This window comes from Staurois parvus, unplaced genomic scaffold, assembly GCF_062004578.1.
Source record: "Staurois parvus isolate SC_StPar_1 unplaced genomic scaffold, SC_StPar_1.0 ptg000204l, whole genome shotgun sequence".
In the NCBI taxonomy this organism is placed as follows: domain Eukaryota; kingdom Metazoa; phylum Chordata; class Amphibia; order Anura; family Ranidae; genus Staurois; species Staurois parvus.
Window position 1 is genome coordinate 4,879,926 of NW_028318000.1, and position 25,147 is coordinate 4,905,072.

Sequence of the window (25,147 nt, forward strand, 5' to 3'; positions counted from 1 at the left end):
GTTCATGTGCGTGTAAAGGCTGGGGTCCCAATACTTTTGGCAATATAGTGTACATTATATATAATAATGAAATCCAAGGTGCTGGAAGGTGTTGGAACGTAATGGGAGGAGATCACATGCCCTGTTACCCTGAAGTACCTAGTGCTGTTGTCATCCGTAAAGGAGGACAGAGTGAGCAAGAAATTGCTGGTAAGATGATTATAACTAGTAAGGAGGCTCTACAAAGGCAAGGGGGGCAAGTTGAGAGAGTGCAAAATATGGTGCAACTCTGCATAGAGACCAATCAGCGTTCAGGTTTTATTGCCAAAGCTTAACTGAGAAAGCTGAAGTTAGAAACTGATTGGCTACCATGCACAGCTACATCAGATTCTGACTGCACCATTTTAATAAATCTCCACTGTCAGTATGCCTTGTATGGGCGAGGCAGTCAAAGAGTTGATTTACTAAAGGAAAATAGACTGTTCACTTTGTAAGAGAAGTTGCACTTTGCAAAGGAATTGTCCCCAGACAATTGACTGGCTTCTTACCTCCACTGGAAGTCCATGCCAAGCATCAACTTCTACTTTGCTATTTTCCTCCTGCCAGTTTGAGGTCATGTCCCTGTGTTCTTGATCTTGACTTCAAATTGATAATACTGCCCTTATGGTCCTTATTCACCCCCTTGAAGCACTTAAAGGTTTCAATCATGTCTCTCCTTTCCCTTCTTTCCTAGAGACTGTACATATTAAGTTCCTGAGATCTCCTCTGATATGAAATTGATGTGCTTTGCAAATGAAACTTCCCCAAATTCACTAAGCTCTGGGGCATAATTCCTGCAAAGTGAAACTTCACTTTGAAAAGTGAACAGCCGACTGTATTTGCTTTTAGTATATATATATATATATATATATATAGAGAGAGAGAGAGAGAGAGAGAGAGAGAGAGAGAGAGAGAGAGAGAGAGAGAGAGAGATTTGGTTGTCGCTTTGCAGTGCCATACAGCAGATGTGCTTCACTGCTTCTTCTCCAAATGGAAGTCTATAAGGGTGATTCATTGAACTCAATACACTCCCTTTTTGGATACTTTACGCACAGTGCAATATGCACATATGCCACTTTCCCTTGATTAAAAAAAAGCTAGAATAATTTTTACACCTGTATACAGGTGCTATACAGCTCATTCTCACATTTTTTCTGCCAGGAATATCTGATGTTCATACATTAGTGTGCAAGTACCCTAAAAGAAAGAGCAGCACATTGATGAGCTCTCAGCTCCCTCTCCCTCTCGCTGCATCCATTTGAGTTCTGTACATCTGTTTGGAATTCGACTTTAATAATGACAAGTTAGTTCACAAATTACTTTAAAATAAAGTAATGCTAAGTCAAAAGATGTACTTGCTGAAAAACTTAATTTTCCATTTGGGTAATATTACAGAGAGTTGATCCTACTAATGTCTTTGGCCTATTGGAAGTCTGACTTCTATGAAATGAAGACATATGAATGACATTTATTCAGGTGAAGAAACCACCATAGCTCTTTGAAAACTGTCACATGGGAGACTTAGACTTGACCTATCGACAGCAATTATGACTCAGAATGTCTGTGCCTGAGGCTGTAGCATGAGGTATGTATTCAAAGCATTAGTGGAGTGTGAGGTGTATTTCAAAGTATTAACATTGCCAGATGGGAACACCAGGTAACCTATGTTGATTAATTGATTGATTGATTGACTGATTTACCTACATCCCATGGAAACCTGGCTGTATGACGTAATCCTCACATGCATTTGATATTGCCTTCCTATTCTAATTTGTATTCATGACTTATAAAGTGCTTAACATATCACATGGTAAAGACAGTGATACAAATGATTACCACAAATAATAAAACATGTCAAACTTCATTGTTTACTTGAAGTAAAGGATGTGAGATTTTTAAAGAACTAAAAAGATCTTGGCTAATCCCCCTTAAAAGATCAATTATATCAGTTGCCAACAGCATTAGTAAACTCCCAGCTTAAATTTTAGATCAGTATCTGGAAGGGATTGTTCAAAGACTCCCTATCTATCATCTGGATGGAAATGTATGCCGTTAATCACCAGAGATTAGAACATTGAGAAATGGTTTGTTTCATTATTCAGGCTAACTACAGTGTGTTGGTACCCCTTCATAGAAATCTGACCATAAACATCAGAGGAGGGCTAGACACGCACATTTAATTTGTACACCAAAAGCTATTTTTTTAAATGACTGTTCCATAAAATTGGATAGCCAGAGTGTGCATTCTTATGTCAATGGAGAGAGAGGGTTGAAGGACAGCTAGATACTTCCAATGCTGGTGTATCTCAAGGAGGACAATAGAGGTCAGCCAAAAATATCCAACAAGGTAATCTCTATTTCCTCCCACATAATTCATCTAACGGTGTTAAGTGCAAAGACATGAGCATCATCACCTGTGCTACACATCACACATTTCTAGGTATCTTAAGATGATCACTTTCCAAGGCAATTTCATAAATACCTACAGTATATTTATGATTACTTAGTGACACCCCAACCATTCATTCTAGAACAGAAATCAGCCAGGTAACATTTTACTTCATTAAAATAAGACCACCAATGGGAGGTTTCTGTATAATCTCCTTCCACTGCATGAATACTGTAATATATAAACATATATGGTATGGTAACAAGATATTCAACAAACGTCTGCCACAAAAAGCCCAACTGTAAAGTTTTATAGCCCAGGTCAGGTATACTAGTCACTCAGATCCAGATGTATGACAGATGATCTCATGAACACCAGAAACTAGAGTTCATGGAACACAGTAGTTGAATCACTTTGTTCTTTTCAAGGCTTCTTCTTTATCTCTGGGAGTAGAGATGATAAGTAAGGAGTAATCCTCCAAAAATTGACAATGATCAATGAGCCTGTGAATTCTACAGTAAAGTCATAAGAGCAATGTAGTGCATGTGTTGTGTTCAGGGTCATTTGTCATAAAACTCCATGAATGGTACATATGGAGACGGGGCATAAAAGAACATTTTAGGTACAAAAGCAAGAGTTGACCTACTGAGAGTATCCATTAAAATTAAATAATTACAGCTATGTTGATGTCTCTCAGCCATTTATGAAGTTCACCTGACATAACTAGAAAATTAGGTCACTGCCAGATGTTTCTGCTCATTGTATAGGAATGCACTCTTGGGTGATGCGGGCATGCTTGTCTATGCTAATATCTGTAGAGAAAAAGACCTTCTGGCAGTCTTATTGTGGCAGTCTGTCTAATATGTAGATGTCTTATCAATTCCCATGGGAGATCTACTATCATCTTTTTTGTTTTTATTTGAGAAATAACAGACATTAAACAGATCTATGTGGAAAACCAGTGCACATATTCCAATACAAATAAATAAATAAAACTTAATCAATTCATAAGTCACCAATAAAAAGCAATAAAAAAATATATATAGTAAAAACGTCAGTCTATATGTGCACAATTGTAAATACACTAATTGATAATATACACACAACATGAAATAAATAGACTAAAACTAGTTCTTGTGTTTGCTATTTCATATCAAAAGTTCATAAAATATCCCGCGGCAGTACCTTGGATATTGTATATTGCTTACTGTTCCTATGTATCATGTGGGTGTATATTCCTTTTAATAAATCTTGTTCAGTTATGCACCATGAGGTTTCTCCTTTGTTTTACATAATATTGTCTGTGGAGCACTGTGGATTGAGGCAGTGTGTTCGTGGGCAACATATTTTGCTGATATTGACCGTGAGCTGTCTGTTTGGATCCTTAGCATTGTTCTAATAAAACGCACATAGATCTCCTTGTGTTGAGATCTTCCCTTGAGGTATAAATCTGTGCATGGGGGAGCAGCACCTGAGCAGCAGCACTTTAGATTTACTTGAGTGTCACTAAGAGTATTTTACTTGGTTGACTTTTAGTTAAGTTCATCAACTCCTCATTTCATAATGGGGAAACTTTCCTTTTTTAAAATCCAGTCCCAGTAATGTACCTTTTTAGTAGGTGATATGTAATGGTATATGACCAATTACAAAGATTTACTAGAAGGCTAGAAGTTTTCTAAGACTGATGCCAAGAACTTTTTTACTGACAAAGCTCATAATTAATTTAACCCCCTTTTGTCCTTGATTACTAGTTTTAGGGACTGTATGCTTTGGATTTAGTTTGCATTAGATGGGTTTTGCACACATAACATGTACATACTTACACTTACATAGACACATACATGTCTATAGCAATGCAAATCCTGCTTAAAGCAGGTACATTCAGATAAGAAGGAGGTCATTTTTAGAATAAATGCAGCTGTAAGTGAGCATCTCAAACTAATCTCTTTGACTCAAAAACCTGTTGACGCTGGCCCTAAATGTTCTCTTCAGTTGTATAACTAGTGATTCATTAATTTAATTAATGAAAATCAGATTGTATATGGTACAGCTGCAAGAATGTCTAATAGGTAGCCATACAATCAGGCAAACGTTCTCAGACTGTGGTCAGGTTGTTGGTTAATAATTTCTCATCAAGCTCATATCCTATGAGTGTGCACGTGTTTAGAGTCAGAAACCTAAAGTGCCATCACATATCTCTTCTATAACAACACAACAAAGCCATATTTCCCTCCAAATACCTAATTTAGTCAATTCAGCTTTGTTGGAATTCAGAAACTTAAAGTACCATCACATATCTATCTTATATATAGAAATATATCTTTTCTATAGTATCACAGCAAAGCCATATCCCCCAAATACCTAGATTATGGCACCCTGAGGTCACCTTAAAGTGTAAATAAAGGCAAAACTTTTTATATATATATATATATATATATATTTTTTTTTTTTTATTTATTTATTTTTTTTTCTACAATATCACAGCAAAGCCATATCCCGCAAATACCTAGATTATGGCACCCTGAGGTCAGCCTAAAGTATAAATAAAGGCAAAACTTTTTTTTTTAACTTTGGAATAAGAACCCTTGTCAATATGTATTGCTGTCTGTGCCCCTGTTAGGGATATTAATCCTCTTTGTCCTGTTTACCATTATCATTAAAAGCAAGTAAATAATAATAAGTAAATAAATTGGGTTGGGATCAGAACACTAATAGAGAGGAAATCTTACAATGAGGACACTAGTTCTGGTGACCTGGTGACACACCAGGATTCCCTCATTTTGGAGGGATTTCCTCTCACATCCTTTTTTGGGACAATGGGACACAGAGGAAAAAACTGACAGAAGTTATAACACTTAAAAAATGTTATAACTGACATTTTATGAAAAAATGAAAATCTATCAAAATTTAAAAAGAATTGCCATTAGTTACACTTAAGTATCCATACAGAATCACGTCAACATGGAATCTAGCCAAAATGTCTGATATGGGGCAGAGAGCATTAAATGTCCAAGCTTAGTTGAAGATGGAGGTAGTTCTACATTTGTAATGTTACCATCAGCCCTTTTCTGTCTTAATCCACCATTTTTTTTCTATTCAGAACTCTGGCAAGCAATTGATTTAATTTATATGTTATACTTTAAATAAGGCACATTTATTCCCCTGAAAACTTTCTGAAGAACGTATTGATAAAACAGTGGCATTCCTAAAAACCACTGACCCTTCCTTTCAAGCCATTTTCCTCTAATACAGACAGCTGAGAAGAAGAGAGAGGACAGCTTGACAATGATCATGTCCTCTTTCATATACTGTTTTTTAGTATGCAATCACATAACTAGCTGCCTACCTCCTGCCTGTCTTATGTTCTATGCTCACAGGACAGACCTTTTTTATATACTGTTTTAGCCCAAAAGAATAAATAATTTGCTAGTTTATATTCAGAGCAAGACCTACTGTTGAATCAGACATGGTAATATTATGTTATTTGGTTTTATGTCATGGCTATTGTTTCTTAAAAATAAAACTCAATAAAAAATATAATTCAATGCACAACATATGTTTTCTTTTGATTTAATTCATTGATTTACAGAAGCCCAGCTGTGATTGAAATGCATTTTTTTTCTTGGCATTAAATTCAATTCACTCATTAGATATCTTTCATTGTTTTTATAGATATTGTAATATAATATTTAAAAGTTACTTCATGGTGATACCAATATACCCAAACCAAGCTTAGTCCAAGTTACATTTTTGACATATACCTAAACTCATTGCTTTATCAACTAACATATATGTGTATTATCTGCTTGTTCATTTTTCACTTTATTATTCAGTTTACAATCACCCACCCACAATGTACTGTGAACAGGCAGCCGCTGTAGACAAAGCAACATATGGGTACGCCGCTGTCTACTTCTGGGTTGTGGGTGTGTGCGTGCGCCCACCCCACCAGCACTCGCTGTGAGTATACACAGCAGGAACCTTTCAGCAAGTCCCGGCCAATGATTCACAGCCAGGACCCACTGATTGGCTGTGTACAATCACAGCCCAGAGCTATGTGTTGGTAAACAACACAGAGCTCTGCACAGTGGAAATATCTCTGTTTCTCATTCCTGCAAAGCAGATATGGGAAACGTATAGATTGTTTATTAAAAGCAGCACACTGTACACACATTACACATAGTTAGGCACACATTTAACCCCATTGATCGCCCTTTCTAGCCAGTGTCATTAGTACCATGACAGTGTATAGTATTAGTCAAAAAGATAGGGAAAGTGAGCGCTAGATAAAAAAGCTGCTAAGCGCCAATAAGTACCAAAAGACTTAATAAAAGAGACATATAAGAAAGGGCGCAGCGCTAAAATAAACTAATAAACATACAAATGTTAGTAATGACAATGTGCCAAGAACTGTGCATGTGAAACAAAAAAGTCCTCAAAGAAATCAATGGTGACTTGAAACACGTGCGTCTTCCGGTGATCAGAGTAGTAAAATTATGCACTCACCAGATGCATAATTCACATATGCATATAGATGATATCCCGATATCCAAGCGAAGCAAGCCTTAGGCGGATAGGGTCATCATCCGGATACATCAATACGTCCAAGTTTCTCCTCATGGATCGTGTGTTTCCACACTGGAACACACCTCAGCTGTCCCCTAGGTAACTCTGCAAGTGAAAGGACTCAGCAGGGTCCCAAGAAAGAAAGCCAGGATGGTGTGATATCGTTTAAATAAATTTAATTTAATGATCCAAAATAAAGACAAGGACTGCATATACAAAATTAACCATATAGGTATAAAAAGATGACCACCGCTCCATGCGGTGGCGTAATGTCTGGGATAAGCTGCTCTTACCCTTCTGTCTGGGATAAGCTGCTCTTACCCTCTGTCTGGGATAAGCTGCTCTTACCCTTCTGTCTGGGATAAGCTGCTCTTACCCTCTGTCTGGGATAAGCTGCTCTTACCCTCTGTCTGGGATAAGCTGCTCTTACCCTCTGTCTGGGATAAGCTGCTCTTACCCTTCTGTCTGGGATAAGCTGCTCTTACCCTCCACCAGCACTCGCTGTGAGTATACACAGCAGGAACCTTTCAGCAAGTCCCGGCCAATGATTCACAGCCAGGACCCACTGATTGGCTGTGTACAATCACAGCCCAGAGCTATGTGTTGGTAAACAACACAGAGCTCTGCACAGTGGAAATATCTCTGTTTCTCATTCCTGCAAAGCAGATATGGGAAACGTATAGATTGTTTATTAAAAGCAGCACACTGTACACACATTACACATAGTTAGGCACACATTTAACCCCATTGATCGCCCTTTCTAGCCAGTGTCATTAGTACCATGACAGTGTATAGTATTATACAGTACATTTAGTGTCTGGTTGCCCACCGTATTCCCGCAGAAAAAATAATCCAGCAATTTTATATGTTTTACCAAACCCTGCAGCAGACAGACATGGGGTACATTTTATTAGAGGCAACTTATTTTTATTCTGCAAATGTACAAAAATATTTTTTGACCATGCTTCAGATTTGATGTTATTCTAAAGGCAAAAGTTTTTTTTTAAATTAAAATAAAAAAAGAAGTTATATTGAACTGCTCTGTGCAGAGATATTGCACAGAACAATCCCTTACCTCCTCTTCAAGAGTCCTCAAATGGCAATGTTTGCATAGAACTCTCTGAGGATCTGAAAAAAAGAAGTGTTGCTCTACAAAAAGATGGCCTAGGCTATAAGAAGATTTCCAAGACCCTGAAACTGAGCTGCAGCACACTGGCCAAGACCATACAGTGGTTTAACAGAACAGGTTCCACTCAGAACAGGCTTCGCCAAAGTCAACCAAAGGAGTTCAGTGCACGTGCTCAGCGTCATATCCAGAGGTTACTTTGGGAAATAGACTTTTTACTAATACTACAGCAGCCAAAGATGGGGCACACTTTATTAGAAAAAAATTTAAAAAGAAGTTATATTGAACTGCTCTGTGCAGAGATATTGCACAGAATAATCCCTTACCTCCTCTTCGGGAGTCCCCAAATGGCGACGTTTGCTTCTTCTTCCTGCGGATGCCCCAATAGGAAGCTGTGTGCTATGAGGACACTCCTGTGGCTTTGCTCCCGAGCCAGGCTGTGTGTATCCATAGAAACACACAATGCTGCTCTGCCATACTCCCTGCCCCCTCCTCTTATGATTTGACTGACAGCAGCAGCAGGAGTCAATGACTTCCATTACTGCCTTTGTGTGAGACCAGAAAGTCAGTGGAGCAGCACATCAGACAGGGATGGCACTGGATCATGAGAAGAGCCAGGTAAGAGTGGGATAAGAGCTAGTGGAATGTTTTTTTTACCTTAAAGTTATTCTAAAGGAACATTTTTTTTTATTTTTTAAATAACAAAAATGTTATACTGTATTTAGCTATGCTTATATTTACTTATTCTTCTCCACCTCTTGCTATGAAGGCAATTAATCATTCTTGCTCCTGAGCCAGCTCTGTGTGTCCATGGACACACAGAACAAGGCTCAGCCCTGCCCCTTGTTCTTTCTGCGCTTACTGTGATTGACAGCAGCAGGCTGTGGGGGAGCTGTATGCAGATTTTTTTGGGAATACATTAAGGTATAAACTTTTTGCCTTTATGCAACACTCTCCTAGGTTGCTAGAAGTAGACAGTTTAGCTCCTCTGTAGCCAGAGAAGCAGGGGTTAATTGGTTAGGAAGACTGTACAAAGCTTCATAGGCTGTGATGTTGTTACGTCTTTTGGAACTTTTGGGATAGCTCCATAATCTAATGGGTGGAGGGACAGAGGCTGCAGCCTGAATATTTATGGAGTTTCCACCAATCCCTGGAGAGGCAGGGCCTAGAAGGTTGAAAACAACCCATAAATACATAAATCGCTTCTCGGTCTTTTGGCTAAGATCAAGTGTAGTATCTGTTCTTATCAGTGTCCAGTGGGGGTGCTCCCGGCCATTCTAGCTTTGCGGGGATGGCTGTTGTATAGTACCCTCACTGGTATGATGGGGGTCTGGAAAGCTAGTACCAGGGGGACAGAAACCGGGGAGCGCCACACGTTAAGCTGGGGCCCTGGGAGTAATTCCCCTGAGAAAACTGGAAGGACCCAGTACCTCCTGATTTGGATGGATCTACCTTGGTCTGGCCAGGGGCTGGGAAGGCAGAAAGTCCGCAAACACGGTGCCCCCTGAGTAGTCACCTCCAGGGTGCTCTGAGTAGCACTTGGGTGTGGGACCCCACATTGTGAATGAGCACATGGTCACCGCGTTTAAAACACTTTTTGCACTGTGCCTCTAGGACCGGGCCTTTTGGCCAAGTCCTGGGCAATTTTTTTGCTACAGGCCTCAGGGCCTGGTCAGTGCACAATTTGGGCACGACCACTTTTTTATTATTTTTATAGATTTATTTAATTATTTATTTATTTATTTTTACACTCCCACGTTTGTCACCTTTTACCTATGTGTGTGTTTTTCTCACAGGATGGAGGGTGTGGGTCCTCGGGCCTGCCCTGAAGTCTAGGGGGAGGATGTGTGGCCTTTTGGTTCCTTCCTCCCCTAATCCCTAGGGGGTTTTCTCTTCGGGAGAGCCCCCTGAACAAGTACTGGATGTCCGGCTTCGGCTGGACATAAGGAACGGTGGTCCACCAGGCCTTTTGGCCAGGAGGACCAAATGGGAACCTTGTCCCCGTCAGGAGCTTTGTGCCCCGGGGGATCAGGGTAGTGGTCCAACCCCTTCGGGGGTAGGACAAAGCACACCCCTAAGTGCACTTTTTGTGTGGTGTTTTTGCACTTGCACTTTTTTGTGAAACACTTACGGGTTTTTCGTTGTAGTTTGCACGTTTGCGGACTTAAAAAAAAAAAAAAACAACCCATAAATACTTAGAAGCCTGGCAGTCGGGGAGCAGAGTTAGGTCCAGTCATCTGGAGGGATCCCCTGTGTCCCAAGGGGCTGGAGGAAGAGAGAGAGAAGAAAGAGAGGAAGACAGAGGAGAAGAGAGTTCTAAGACACCACTCCGCCATAGTCCCAGCTAGGCTTAGTTGGGATCTCAAAGTCAAAAACAGCCTGTACAGCAGACAGACCCATGCAGCAACTCTCTGGATCCAAGAAGCAACTTTAATGGACTGTGTGAGTAACTACCCACCAACATACTCAAAGCCATAGAGAAGACAGTGTAGTACAATACCACACATGTCTGGGACCTAGGGGATGGCTTGAGTGTAGTGCAAGACAGCCAGGAGCACCCCTATCTCTAGCTTGGGTCAAGAGCAGCCAGATGCTGTATCTACAACCTGACTTTTTGAAACGTTTGTTGATCTTGCACACTTTTTTGTGTCGTCATTTCTACTGGTGCGCAGTTCAGTTTGAAGCAGTCTACAGCAGCCAGAGACTTTAGCAGGTCCTCAACCATTTGTAAATATTTTGCAGCATTTCTTCAGTTTGGGGCATCCCATGTAAACCTAATCCTTATCCAAGTTCTACCCAGAAATTAAACAACAAATCAAAATGCCTAGACTGTTTTCTGGAGCCATTTGGAGTGTGTGGAAAATTCCTGGTCTCCGAAATCCACCAGCCCTTTTGGAGGTAGCGCTACATTTAGAACAATTTTAATGCAGGGAATGCCTTTAAAACCATTTAAGTGATCATCCTTCCTTGTTTTTATCATGGATTTCTAACCCCTTCCACCCACCTATAGTTACACTTCTGAGCAACATGAATAAACAACAGTATATTGTATCTATACAAGGCAAAAAAAAAACTGGCAGAAGTTTGAGAAACAAATTGATGACTTACAGTAAATAAACACTGCAATTAGGTATCTACATGCTTGTTTAGGAAAGGATTCTAAATAAGAAAACTCCTCAATGCCCTTTGAGAATAGCACATTTTGAGCATTTGTATTAAATATGTATTGTATGTAAGTGATTAAAGACGAGAGAGACAACTTGATAATTTTGCAACACAGTTTTACATAAAGTGCCAAAAACACATCAACTGTTTCATCCAGACAAGCACACCCACGCACGCTAGACTCAATCACATGCCGAAAATGTTATTAACTGTTCCACAGGATCTAATGTACACTTCTAATAGCACATATCCCCATGCAAATGAACACAACATTTAGCCAGTTGTTTTTTTTTTTTTTCATACATTCACCGGTCTTCTCAAAATACAAGACTTATCTCTGGGAGAGGAAAACATTCCATTTTGCTCATCTCCAATTTGAGGCTGTTTATTTGAGGTTGAGCCTTTTGATGAATTTCAGTATTATACACATTTACAATCTCATGAATTATGTATCTCCTTCTGTTCTAGAGTTCATGATGATTCTCTAGATCCCCATTAAGCAACAATTTCAACACAGTCAGTTTCTGTAAATTGTCTCTAAATATCTTTTGAGTGGAACAGAAAAGGGAAAATATTTCTCGCTCTTTCTGTCTTAAATGTTTCCTTTAAAAAAAATTGGATTGATGGCTATGTCTTCTATAAAAGTGCACATATGACTTCTAAAGAAAAACCTCTAGGAAACCTTAAAGAGTGGCCTTGTTGTGTTATACAGAAGCCCATTGAGAGCTGAGTGTTTTAAAATGTACTCTGTACTGTGGAGCCTTTGCAGTACATGACCTGGACAATACTTAGACAGGCTCTCCACTTATTATGTTTTGCATAATTGTGAATCTAGCAGGCTATGAATGCACAATGCATTGAATAATATAACATCTGCAAGTTACACAATAATGCGATGTTAGTTGCAAATGATATGCATAGATTAACCCTTGCTAGAGGTCACTACTTGATGATGGAAACAAAATGTATTATACATAAATCTGTCTCACCACACAAAAACATAATTGTTTAAATAGCCCTAGCAATTATTTCAATAGAAAAGCAAAATTATTTCGATACTTCTGCATACAGTCCAAGTTTCAAGCACTTCAATTCTATTTCATATGATTGTTTTAACTGTTTAATAGGCAGAAACATTTTGGAGAAGTAAAGAAGTGTGCGGTGATTGATTACATTGTGTAAAGTCTATTATACAGGACATTGTTTTTACTATTGGGATAAAGGCTATAAATATATTATTCTCCTGGGAATGTTGGTTTTTGCCATCACTGCTCTAGAACCAGGTTAGGGTAAGAATTTTGTAGCAACGGTTACTTTATTGTTAGAGATTTGTTTGAGGGTTTGCTTGGTGTTGGCAGATTAGAAGGGTTTAGTCTAAGCGTTAGGGCCCGTTCCCATGAGTGGACACATTATGTACTGTGAAACATCTGCACACTGGTGTGCATTATTCAAAGTGCATTGCATTGTTTACTTTTTCCTTTTTTTTTTTTTTAAAGGGTAAGTCCTCCTTTCTGACCATGTTTCATGTTACACCAATATTCAGGGTGTAGCACTAAACATGGTCACAGTCTTCAGTTTAGATGCAGTTTCCTTTTTCTGTTAAGGATAGGAGGGTTTAGTTCAACTTTAAGTTTAAGGTTAACTGTTGGAGGAGAAGGTTAACCACTTGAGCTCCTGAACATTTTACCGCCTTCCTGACCAGGATATGTTTTGCTCTACCGTGCTGCACTGTTTTAACTGGTAATTGTCCGATCATGCAATGCTGCACCCAAATAAATTGATATAATTCTTTTCCCACAAAGAGAGCTTTCTTTTGGTGGAATTTGATCACTACTTGATTTTTTTATTTTTTGTGATATAAACAAAAAAAGACTGAAAATTTTGTACTTTCTGCTAAAAGGTATGCAATAAAAGAAAAATAAAAAAAATCTAATTTCTTCATAAATTTTGGCCAAAATGGATTCTGCTATATGTCTTTGATAAAAAAAAAGTGTATTTATAGCGCCTACAAACTATGGTATAAATATTGGATTTTATTTTTTATACTACTAATGGCGGTGATCAGCAACTTATAACAGGACTGCAATAGTGCAAGGGGCAATAGGACACTAACTGACACTGGGGGGAACTCACTAACTGGCATCATTAGTGACATTAATACAGTGATCAGTGATAATATTATACACTCTCGCTGTATTAATGACACTGGCTGGGAGGGGGTTAATATCTAGGGCAATCAAGGGGTTAAATGTGTGGCTACCAATGTGCATAATGTGTAAAGTGTGCTACTTTTTACTAATGATCTGTAAGTTTCTCATTCCCTCTGTGCAGAGCTCTGTGGTGAATGTTAACACAGAGCTCTGCTCTGTGATTGTACAGCAGGTGCTGACCATAAATCATTGGCCAGGACTTGCTGACAGGCTCTTGCTCTATACATTCACAGCAAGTGCCATGCCCAAAACCAGGGAGTAGGGAGCGACATATGAGTATGTTGATTTGCCTACAGTGGCCACAGTACATTAAGGGTGGGCGGTCATCAAGTGGTTTTAAACCCACAGAATTTTTCTATATAATTCAGCTGAATACATTCCAGGTGCATCAAAACAAAAAGTTTTCAAAGTATTACAGTTTTTTTTGTAACCGCTTGTCACCCAGGTCAATTCTGACATTTCTCTCATAATTATAAAAATCATTATTTTTTGCTAAAAAAATTACTTAGGACCCCCAAACATTAAATGTTTTTTTAAGCAAAGGCCCCAGAGAATGGTGGATGTTGTAATTTTTTTGTCACATGGTATTTGCACAGTGGTTTTTCAAATGAAATTTTTTTGGGGGAAAAATACACTTTAATGAATTTTAGCGCACAGAAGCACAATATAACACCCAATTTTTTGGTAAAATATAAAATATAATATCACACTGAGTAATAGATACCAAACATGTCACGCTGTAAAATTGTGCGTGCCCGTGGAATGGTAACAAACTATGGTACCTTAAACTATCCACAGGAGACACTTTAAAAGCTTTTACAGATTACCAGTTTAGAGTTATAGTACACAGGAGGCCTGGCACTAGAATTATTACTATCATTCTAACGTTCTCAACAATAATTCACATGTGTGATGCGAATGCCATTTACATATGCATGCAGGACTTACATGCGTGCTCTCATTTGTGCATTAGTACAGGGGTAGGGGGCAAGTAATTTTTTATTATTTTATTATTTATTTTATTCAAATTTACTTATTTTTTAACACTGTACCTTTATTATTTTTCTTTTATTCAACTTTACTGCAATCACAGGGGATGAACAACATCCCTTGTGATAGCATGGGCCCTGATAGGTCCTCTTCAAGGAGAGATCTGGGGGCCTATTAAGCCCTAGATGTCTCCTCTGGCCGCCAAAGCATCTGATCAAACCAAGAGCAAACCAAAATCGGAAGTGACAAAATCCTCATTGTTTCGGGTTTCTGATCTCACAGAGAGGAAGAAAATACATAATTTCCTCTCTCTCTGTTCAGTCTTTTAGGTACCGCTGGTTGGAGTGGTCCCATCTCCCCCCATTCCGACACCTGTAAAAGTGATTGAGTGGCTCTGTAGCTACTCGTATCACTTCTACATTAAAGAGAATCGCCAGATGAAAATATTGACCATCCCAGTATAACCACTGAAACCCAAGGACATTATATAACGTCCTAAGGGCTGCAAGTGCTTAATCACCCACAGCCTGAGTAGAAATGCCTGTGTCATGCCAGCATGCTGCAGAGTTGGACCGTTGCTATGTGAAAGCAGTGGTCTCTTTGCAAAGGTCTGGCTTGTTCCCTGCTCTCCAATTAACAGGGAGCATAAGCTTTGCTTATTGCAGAACTGTAGTAGTGGAGGAGCTGGGCGAACCCAAACAGTAATGAGTGATTATGGAATATGGGGTATGGACCATTACACTGGCAGCACAGGGCATCATGGTCGCCATGTGCAGCAGGGTTGGGAGGGTGGCCAGGACTTTTGGATTTAGTTCACCTTTTCATTTAGATATTTTCTAAATCTAATACATTTCACCACCTAAACTTTATCAGGGTCTTTAAAATCATGTTGAAACTGTAAACAACTAGTAAGCATTTTGCTTATGCTGTTGGATCAGTTTATTTGCAAATTGTGTTAAAATGGGGTTTTCCCATTTTCCACTATCCTGGAATTTGAAAGACTAGTCTGTCTTTCCTGCACCAAGCCATGACTAATGCACCATAGATAGGCTTGTCCACTCCTACTTCCACCATTACCTATCCATACCACTCCCCACCCCCTTAACCAAATAAACTTTACAAAAAACATGACACCATTTTGGAGTAAATGGCCAACATAGCCTTTTATTAACAACTTCACATTTAACATACATCAACCGTTCCTTAACGGAAACCAAAGAATTGTTGTTGGTCTTCAAAGGCACCCACAAACGATCCAAAATGCACCTGCGGACAACCCTATACACTAGGCCTCCAGCCGCAACCAACCAGCTCGGAGACAACCATACCGTCCGCAGTGCAGCACCACCACCTTCCAGTTAAACCTTGCTTAACTGGGAATATCCACCGGGCCCCCCATACCACGGATGGGGTCCCACACCATTGTTTTACCTTCCAAGATGAGAACCGCCTTCAAAGACCAACAACCGCCCGCGAACCAACAGAAAAAAACCCCTTTCCAACTTTTTTTTTTTTTTTTTTCTTACCTGCCCCTGGACGAGACCCTAGACCCAACTAAACAGGGAGGGCGGGAGGGAAGCTCTGGTCCTTGCTCACGTCCAGCTCCACTGACGCCCCTTCCACACAACCCCCCACCCTAAGGTGCCACAGACCCCTCCTACACTCCACATCTGCCAATCCTATAATTCCCCAATCAATTCCCCACCCCCTGGAGCTAACTTTAACCCTTTCCGTTCCCTACACCACTCTGGGCCTAGTCATGTATGCCCTGCGCTATTTCCATTCTTCCCTATTCGCTACGGGCATTTCTTTTGAGAATATCTTTTTTTGTTTTTGTAATGTAAATGCTTAACAAACACGATAAAAACTTCCATAGAGCCAGTCCAAAAGGGCAATTCTGCTATAGAACTATGAAAGAAAGCTTTACTTAGATTTATATAGATCAGACATACTGTATCTAGAGCCAATCAAATGCAGTACTATTGCAGTTTTTGGTATTCTATCACTCATATTTTATCTTCAACAACCTTGCTCATAAGTGAAGGGGAATGTTTCCAGTGTGTAATGCATGGTATGTTTATTATACTGTATACTGGAATGTAATAAAGATGTCTGTCATTTTTAAAAATATACCCTTTCAAAGATTTTCATTGAACTCATCTAAACTCAAACAGTCATATAAACTGTTAGTTCAATGTTTCAAATACTTCACTAAGTCATGCAACGTTTTAATGCTGGTTTTAAAAAGGATAGTACAAATGTGAATGTTAGGAATGTGTGTACGTGGACCCTGCTTAGATCAAAATGATGTATACAGCATAAATTATTTTCCCAGAGGGTGGACTGGCCATTAAAAAGTATCTCCTGATGGCTCTCATAGGCAATGGTGAAAGTGCTCCCACTATATTTGAAAATCATGCTGTCTGAATGGATCACATAATCTATACCAAGGAGCATAAATGTACAAAATTCAAGAGACCTCCATAAAGAGCACCTAACAGAGATCATGCATACAGAGTTACACAATACAGACCATGATTGCACAAATGTCCATTACTAGTTGATGTTAGAATCCTATATACAGTACCTAACATTTTATGGCAAAATTAAAAGGAGTTTTAAAGCATAACTAATCCCAATTACTAAATCTTATCAAAATAAAAGCATTAACAGGCTACTGTGATTTCAAAAGCCATTTTCTGTATATTATTAAATGAATACATGGTGATCCTGCCATGAAGATCAGGCATGTCCTCTTAAATGGCAATATAGCTCTGTTCCTGTCTACCAATTGTGCTCCTGTATTAGCACCAGGCTTTTGATGGAAAATATAAGTGGCTGTTTTAGCACACATTATACAGGCATGATTTATTGTTGTCATCATCAGGTAACCTGTCCTGGGAAATACCATGTAACTGTTGATGAAGTGCATTCATGTAGACAGGAAATGACAGGAAAGATGCAGTAGGACAATGGTTCATGGCCTCACTCCTCAAGTAGGCTCAGCAGGTCATGTTTTCAGGACTTTCTTCATCTTGCACAGGTGCTTTAAGTCAATGTAAATGACCTGATATTTACAGTATGACAGCTATTTTATCTAAGAGAAGTTCCCAAAACTGGTGGTGGTACTTGAGGAATTATCTTGGGAAACATTGCTGTAGCAGATCTTCAGCAACAAAAGTTTAAAGTATATCTAATCCAAAAAACAAACATTTAAAGAGATACTAAACGTTCATTTTTTTGTTTGCAAAATAACAAACATGTTATACTTATTTGCTGAGTGCAGTGGTTTTGCACAGAGCAGCCTGGATCCTCCTCTTCTGGGATCCCCTACAGGCTCTCCTGGTTCCTCCTTTCTGTTGGGTGCCCCTATAGCAAGCAGCTTCCTATGGGGCACCCGCTGCCCTGTGTATCCATTCACACAAGGAGCCGCAGCTCGGCATACCTCTCTTCATTGGCTGACTGGCTGTGATTGACAGCAGCAGGAGCCAATGGCTCAGCCAATGAGGAGGCACAGACCCGGAACATCTGAGGCTGTCATACACATTGCTGGATCTCGATGTGGCTCAGGTAAGTATTAGGGGGGCTGAGGGCACTGCTGCACACACAAGGTTTTTTTACTTTCATGCATTTATGAATTTATGAATGTAAAAAACCTTGAGCCTTTACCCACTTTAATATTTTGCAGCTTATCAAATTCTTAGATGTGGTGACTACATTCATTTTCTTAAGCTTTTTTCCTTCGTTTTTGGTCTGACCAGTAGACAAGTCCTGCTTTGGTGTGGCTATACTCATACTTTTACCATGTACAGTTATGTTCAAAATAATAGCAGTCAGACATCACTAACCCAATCAATCACTGTTTTTGGTAGAAATGATATTTCTACATGGCAAATAATTTACTAGCAGGTGTAGTAGAGTAATAGAAATCCAACAGACCCAACATTCATGACATGCATGCTGCTGATTCTGTGTAATTGAATCACTAATTGAAAGGGGCATGTTCAAAATAATAGCAGTATGGAGTTCTATTAGTGAGGTCATTCATTCTTTGAAAAACAGGTGGCAATTATTGCCCTTATTTAAGGAAGGAAGGCAGCAAATGTTGTACATGCTGGTTACAGTGCATTTCTCTCTGAAATTTTGAGGAAAATGGGTCGCTCCAGACATTGTTCAGAAGAACAGTGTACCTTGTTTAAAAAGTTGATTGGAGAGGGGAAAACATATAAAGAAGTGCAGAAAATGATAGGCTGCTCAGCTAAAATTATCGCAAATGCTTTAAAATGGCAACCAAAACCTGAAAGACGTGGAAGAAAGCGAAAAACTACCATTCGAATGGATAGAAGAATAGCCAAAATGCAAGGACTCAGCCAACAATCAGCTCCAGGAAGATCAAAGAAGGTCTAAAGTTACCTGTGAGTACTGTTACAATTAGAAGACACCTATGTGAAGCCAAGCTATCTGCAAGAAGCCCCCGCAAAGTCCCACTGTTGAAAAAAAGACATCTGCTGAAGAGGTTACAATTTGCCAAAGAGCACATTGACTGGCCTAAAGAGAAATGGCGCAACATTTTGTGGACTGATGAAAGTAAGATTGTTCTTTTTGGGTCTAGTGGCCAGAGACAGTTTGTCAGACGACCCCCAAACACTGAATTCAAGCCACAGTACACTGTGAAGACGGTGAAGCATGGTTGCACAAGCATCATGATATGGGGATGTTTCTCATACTACGATGTTGGGCCTATTCATCGCATACCAAGGACCATGGATCAGTTTGAATACATTAGAATACTTGAATAGGTCATGTTGCCTTATGCTGAAGAGGAAATGCCCTTGAAATGGGTGTTCCAACAAGACAACGACCCCAAACACACCAGTAAACGTGCAACATCTTGGTTCCAGACCAACAAAATTGACATTATGGAGTGGCCAGCCCAATCCTCGGATCTTAATCCGATAGAAAACTTGTGGGGTGACATCAAAAAAGGAGTTTCTGAAGCAAAACCAAGAAATAGAGAAGAACTGTGGAATGTAGTCCAGTCATCCTGGGCTGGAATACCTGTTCACAGGTGCCAGAAGTTGGTTGACTCCATGCAACACAGATGTATAGCAGTTCTCAGAAACAGTGCTTATACAACTAAATATTAATGAAGTGATTCAAAAGAAAGCAAAATCTTCAAACATTTTTCAGTTTATATAGTGAATGTCTGAGTTTGTAAAGAATACAAACACTGCTATTTTTTTGAACAGTCTTCTATTCACTTTTCTTAAATTTTTTTAGAGGAACAACACAAATTTGATATATTTTTCTTCATGTTTTGAGTTGGAATAGAATGTGTAGTGTTCCCAATGCATTTGTGTGTATGGAAATAAAAGCTATTAGAAGGTATTTGAGCTTTGAATAAAAACTGACCATTGTAAGCATCCTTGTCAGACTTAAATGGTTTTGTCTCAAACATGCCTATTAAATCTGACATACCTGCATAAGAGTGTGGTCCTTGTATGGAACGGGAAGGTGTGCATGCATGAAACCTGTAAAGGTAATGCTGCCTTGAGTTGAGCTTTAAATTTGTTATTTTAAAACAATATCCTACTTTTCAATGGGACAATAATTCTTGTGTAAGATATGAGGCAGGATACTTGTAGGGAATAAGGACAAGCCAACAGAGGAGCAGTCATAAGAGCTAAGTCAGATGACAATGCTGAAATCATAACACAATAGATAACAGACCTTGAGGAAAAGAAATATTATCTAGGAAAAGATAGTGTTTGAGTGACAATTTATAATGGACAACATAATCTGCAGCCCCAAAAGATCTGACATAATATCCCAGTTGGTGCAAATTATAGTTCCTGTGAATATAGCTCAAAGGTCACAGTATGACCGTTTATGCTCTTTTTCAGTTTGTAAGCCAGTTTTCAGAAGAACACCTGACGTGGTAATGGCACAAGCATTGGAAACAGCATAATGACATATCTTTTTTTATGACGCACATAAGAGGTTATGTACTGTATAGCACATAGCTTGACATCACAGAGTCCTTGCCTTGTAGGACGTACAACTTATCTCTTGGCACCTCAGGCACAAAACTGAGAAGTGACAAGGAGATGACAAGGTAATCAAACAAAGCTTTCTTGCCTTAGATTCAATGTCACAGTCACTGTCACAACCTTTTAAAGGAGAAGTATATATGTTCTGTAAAGCATAATGTTTGTCCTCACAGACACTAACATGATTTAAACCCATAGATTGTACATATCTATTTCCAAGGTAGACTTGAATCTGATTCACGTTTTTAGTACTGATATGTGGATACTTGGAAGAGCTCCAGTATTAAAACAAATAACAGAAAATTCTGAACATCCAATGTTAATTTAGCCTTAAGAATGTCTCCACATTTTCTGAGACTGGAAATATTTATGGGAGCTCTTCCATGCTTTGATACATGCTTTATTTTTAAATGCTAAAAAACAACTCCCTACTATTATAAAGCCCATCCAAGATTTGTTCTGTGAGCTTTAGCAAACCACAAGAAGATGGGTATAGGCTAATAAAGACACTTATCATGCTTATTGATTTTCCCCTTTCAAAAGGCAAAACTGTCATCTTACCAAAGTGCAACAATGAAGTGTACCTACAGTCCAAAACGTATGGTCACTGTCACCTGGATAGAAAGCTATGGCAAAGAGAAAAAGTTCCATTTTCCCCACAAGAGGAATAGTGGGAATTTTTTTTCAATGAGGACAACTATCCTAAAGTTGTCTAAGAGGAGATTTCTTTTCACTTACTGTTGTGTCTACAGAACTAGTATTAAACATAAATCTTCCCAATGGCACAGATACATCAAAAGAACATTTGACAGGCATTTTAACATCCTCCACTCTATTTAAAATGCAAAAGTGTTTTAGTATATATATATATATACAGTGGGGCAAAAAAGTATTTAGTCAGCCACCAATTGTGCAAGTTCTCCCACTTAAAAAGATGAGAGAGGCCTGTAATTGGCATCATAGGTAGACCTCAACTGTGAGAGACAAAATGAGAAAAAAAATCCAGACAATCACATTGGCTGATTTAGAAAGAATTTATTTGCAAATTATGGTGTAAAATAAGTATTTGGTCAATATCAAAAGTTCATCTCAATACTTTGTTATATATCCTTTGTTGGCAATGACAGAGGTCAAACGTTTCCTGTAAGTCTTCACAAGGTTGGCACACACTGTTGCTGGTATGTTGGCCCATTCCTCCATGCAGATCTCCTCTAGAGCAGTGATGTTTTGGGGCTGTCGCTGGGCAACACGGACTTTCAACTCCCTCTAAAGGTTTTCTATGGGGTTGAGATCTGGAGACTGGCTAGGCCACTCCAGGACCTTGAAATGCTTCTTACGAAGCCACTCCTTCGTTGCCCGGGCGGTATGTTTGGGATCATTGTCATGTTGGAAGACCCAGCCACGTTTCATCTTCCATGCCCTTGCTGATGGAAGGAGGTTTGCACTCAAAATCTCACGATACATTGCCCCATTCATTCTGTCCTGTACATGGATCAGTCGTGCTGGTCCCTTTGTGGAGAAACAGCCCCAAAGCATGATGTTGCCACCCCCATGCTTCACAGTAGGTATGGTGTTCTTTGGATGCAATTCAGCATTCTCTCTCCTCCAAACACGACGAGTTGTGTTTCTACCAAACAGTTCTATTTTGGTTTCATCTGACCATATGACATTCTCACAATCCTCTTCTGGATCATCCAAATGCTCTCTAGCAAACTTCAGACGGGCCCGGACATGTACTGGCATAAGCAGGGGGACACGTCTGGCACTGCAGGATCTGAGTCCCTGGCGGCGTAGTGTGTTACTGATGGTAGCCTTTGTTACGTTGGTCCCAGCTCTCTGCAGGTCATTCACTAGGTCCCTCCGTGTGGTCCTGGGATTTTTGCTCACCGTTCTTGTGATCATTTTGACCCCACAGGGAGAGATCTTGCGTGGAGCCCCAGATCGGGGGAGATTATCAGTGGTCTTTTATGTCTTCCATTTTCTAATTATTGCTCTCACAGTTGATTTGTTCACACCAAATTGCTTGCCTATTGCAGATTCAGTCTTCCCAGCCTGGTGCAGGTCTACAATTTTGTTTCTGGTGTCCTTCGACAGCTCTTTGGTCTTCACCATAGTGGAGTTTGACTGTTTGAGGTTGTGGACAGGTGTCTTTTATACTGATAACAAGTTCAAACAGGTGCCATTGATACAGGTAATGAGTGCAGGACAGAGGAGCCTCTTAAAGAAGAAGGTACAGGTCTGTGAGAGCCAGAAATCTTGCTTGTTTGTAGGTGACCAAATACTTATTTTCCACCATAATTTGCAAATAAATTCTTTCCAAATCAGCCAATGTGATTGTCTGCTTTTTGTTTCTCATTTTGTCTCTCATAGTTGAGGTCTACCTATGATGCCAATTACAGGCCTCTCTCATCTTTTTAAGTGGGAGAACTTGCACAATTGGTGGCTGACTAAATACTTTTTACCCCACTGTATATATATATATGTACAAGCAGCCAGAAATATGCACATATGTGTTTTCCTACTTTTGCAAGGATCCTAGAAGGCCCAAAACCAAGGGTGCTTTATTTTGCAAATTCTAAAATCACATAGTGAAGTGTATTGTAGCCCTGATGGAGCAGAACCTTCAAAACCCATTTTTTTAAAATTAATGTGATTATTAATAAAAATTATATTGTATTTTCTCCATCTAACTTTTGTACTACTTTCCTTGTTGTATCTTCAGTAATCATAACCTGACAAAGATCTTGACCTTTCCTGAAGGTGTACAGTTTGTCTCCAGTGGAGATATTTCCCATCATTCCCTGTCCTTAACGCTCTTGGTGCTGGAGCTCTTAGTTTAATATTGGCATACATGCTAAAATGAACTTTTTAATGTAACATTTTATTACCATTATTTTTTTTATTTAACTTTATGGCTATTACAAAGAGAGGACAATTCCCAAATGTGATAGCATATGTGGAGTGAGAGGTACTCTTTATGGTATCATTGAATGACAGGTACTTTTTACAGTGACATTGAGTGGCTACAGTCTACAGTTACTCTGGTGGTCTCTTACATGCAAAATTGCTTCCAGCAGGAAAATTCAGTGTTGTCCTGCCTGCAGTATTAAATTTGGCCACTAGATGAAACCCAAAATAAATGTACTATTTTACAGAAACTAGAAACTGTTTTGCCTACTAAAAAACCCTTTCACTCTAAGAAAAGGAAATGGAGCTGAGACTCCATCTTAGAAACTGAGAGAAAAGGAAGTAACCATAATACTATGCTACACATGTCATGGACTGAACTTACATCCCTTACAGGCAGCAACACTGGTTAGCAGGAACGTATTGCCATCCACAACTTGATATTTCCATTGTGTTTTGTATGTTTCATATATTGATTATACAGTATGTACTTCTTATCTGTTTTTTCTCTAATAGTTTCACCTGTTTTGGTAATAAAGTTCAAGATTACATTCAGTCTGGCTTATTGCAGTAGGTGGGTTTAGCTTCATGTCCAGGAAATGTGAAGAGAGAACAGAACAGTAGGTAAACAATTGGGTGAGAGGGGAAGAGCATTGTCACTCTATAATGTGAAGGACTTTCATTGCAGATTTACCAGGTATTAGAGGGATGTTCGATTCCTATCGCCCGAAGCCTGGACATGTAGTTCTGTAGTTCTGGGCGTTGGGCAGGTAGTTTTTTTCTACCTTTAGCCCTGCTGCGGGCAAGCAATGGACTCACCTGTCAGGTGGAAACATGCAGGCAGCAGCGCTGCCACTCGATTGCTTCCACACAGTGCCAGTCTCCCCCCGGGCTCCACTTGCCCATCTGCAGGCTCGGGACCGGATCACCGCTGTCAGCTAGAAAGGAGGGAGGAGAGCGGACACGTCCGCTCCCCTCTCCTTCTTGTCCTGACCTGGAAGTGATGTTATGATGTCACTTCCAGGTCCCCGTTAAGAGATTCCCGACGATGGAAGCCAGGAAAGAATGTATTGTCATGCGATGTGCACCACATTACATTCAGTCCCCTATGTGATGAAAAAAACTAAATTTTTTTTTTAATTGTAAAAAATGAAAGTTACACCCAAGCACATACCATCCCCCCCCCCAAAAAAAAATTAAGGCCCCCCCGTCCCCACATATACGCACGTACAAACATAAAAGCACACTCTGGGGCACCTACGCATGAAAACATCGATTGCAATACACATGTCACAGATCGCTGTGCATGCCAGAATGAGAGCAATAATTCTAGCACCAGAACTCTTCCGTAACGCTAAACTGATGACCTATAAGGAGCTTTAAAAGTGTCAACCTATAGAAAATATAGGGTACTGAAGTTCATAGCCGTTTCATGAGGGCACACAAATTGAAGGTTTGACAAGTTGGATATCTATTTACTCTTTTATATTTTACAAAAAAATAGGGCAATTTATTGCTTTTTTGTGCCCTAAAATTAACTTGTATTTTTTACTGAAATTTTGCGGTAACATCATGCGACATATATATATATTGGAACTACCACTATTTTATTCTCTAGGGTCTCTGCTTTCAGAAAATATATAATGTTAGGGGGCTTTATGTAATCTTCAGGCCTAAAATAATTTTTTAAACTTATGCAAAAAATGCAAAAATGGCTCTGGCAGCG

At 39.4% G+C, this 25,147-nt stretch overlaps 1 protein-coding gene and 1 pseudogene across 4 annotated transcripts in view; one reads left to right on the forward strand and one right to left on the reverse strand.

The window, feature by feature from the left end:
• Positions 1–25,147, reverse strand: part of PCDH7 (protocadherin 7) — a 971,513-nt gene that overhangs the window by 719,245 nt on the left and 227,121 nt on the right. The window lies entirely within an intron of this gene.
• LOC149461394 (U2 spliceosomal RNA) lies at positions 9,298–9,440 on the forward strand (annotated as a pseudogene).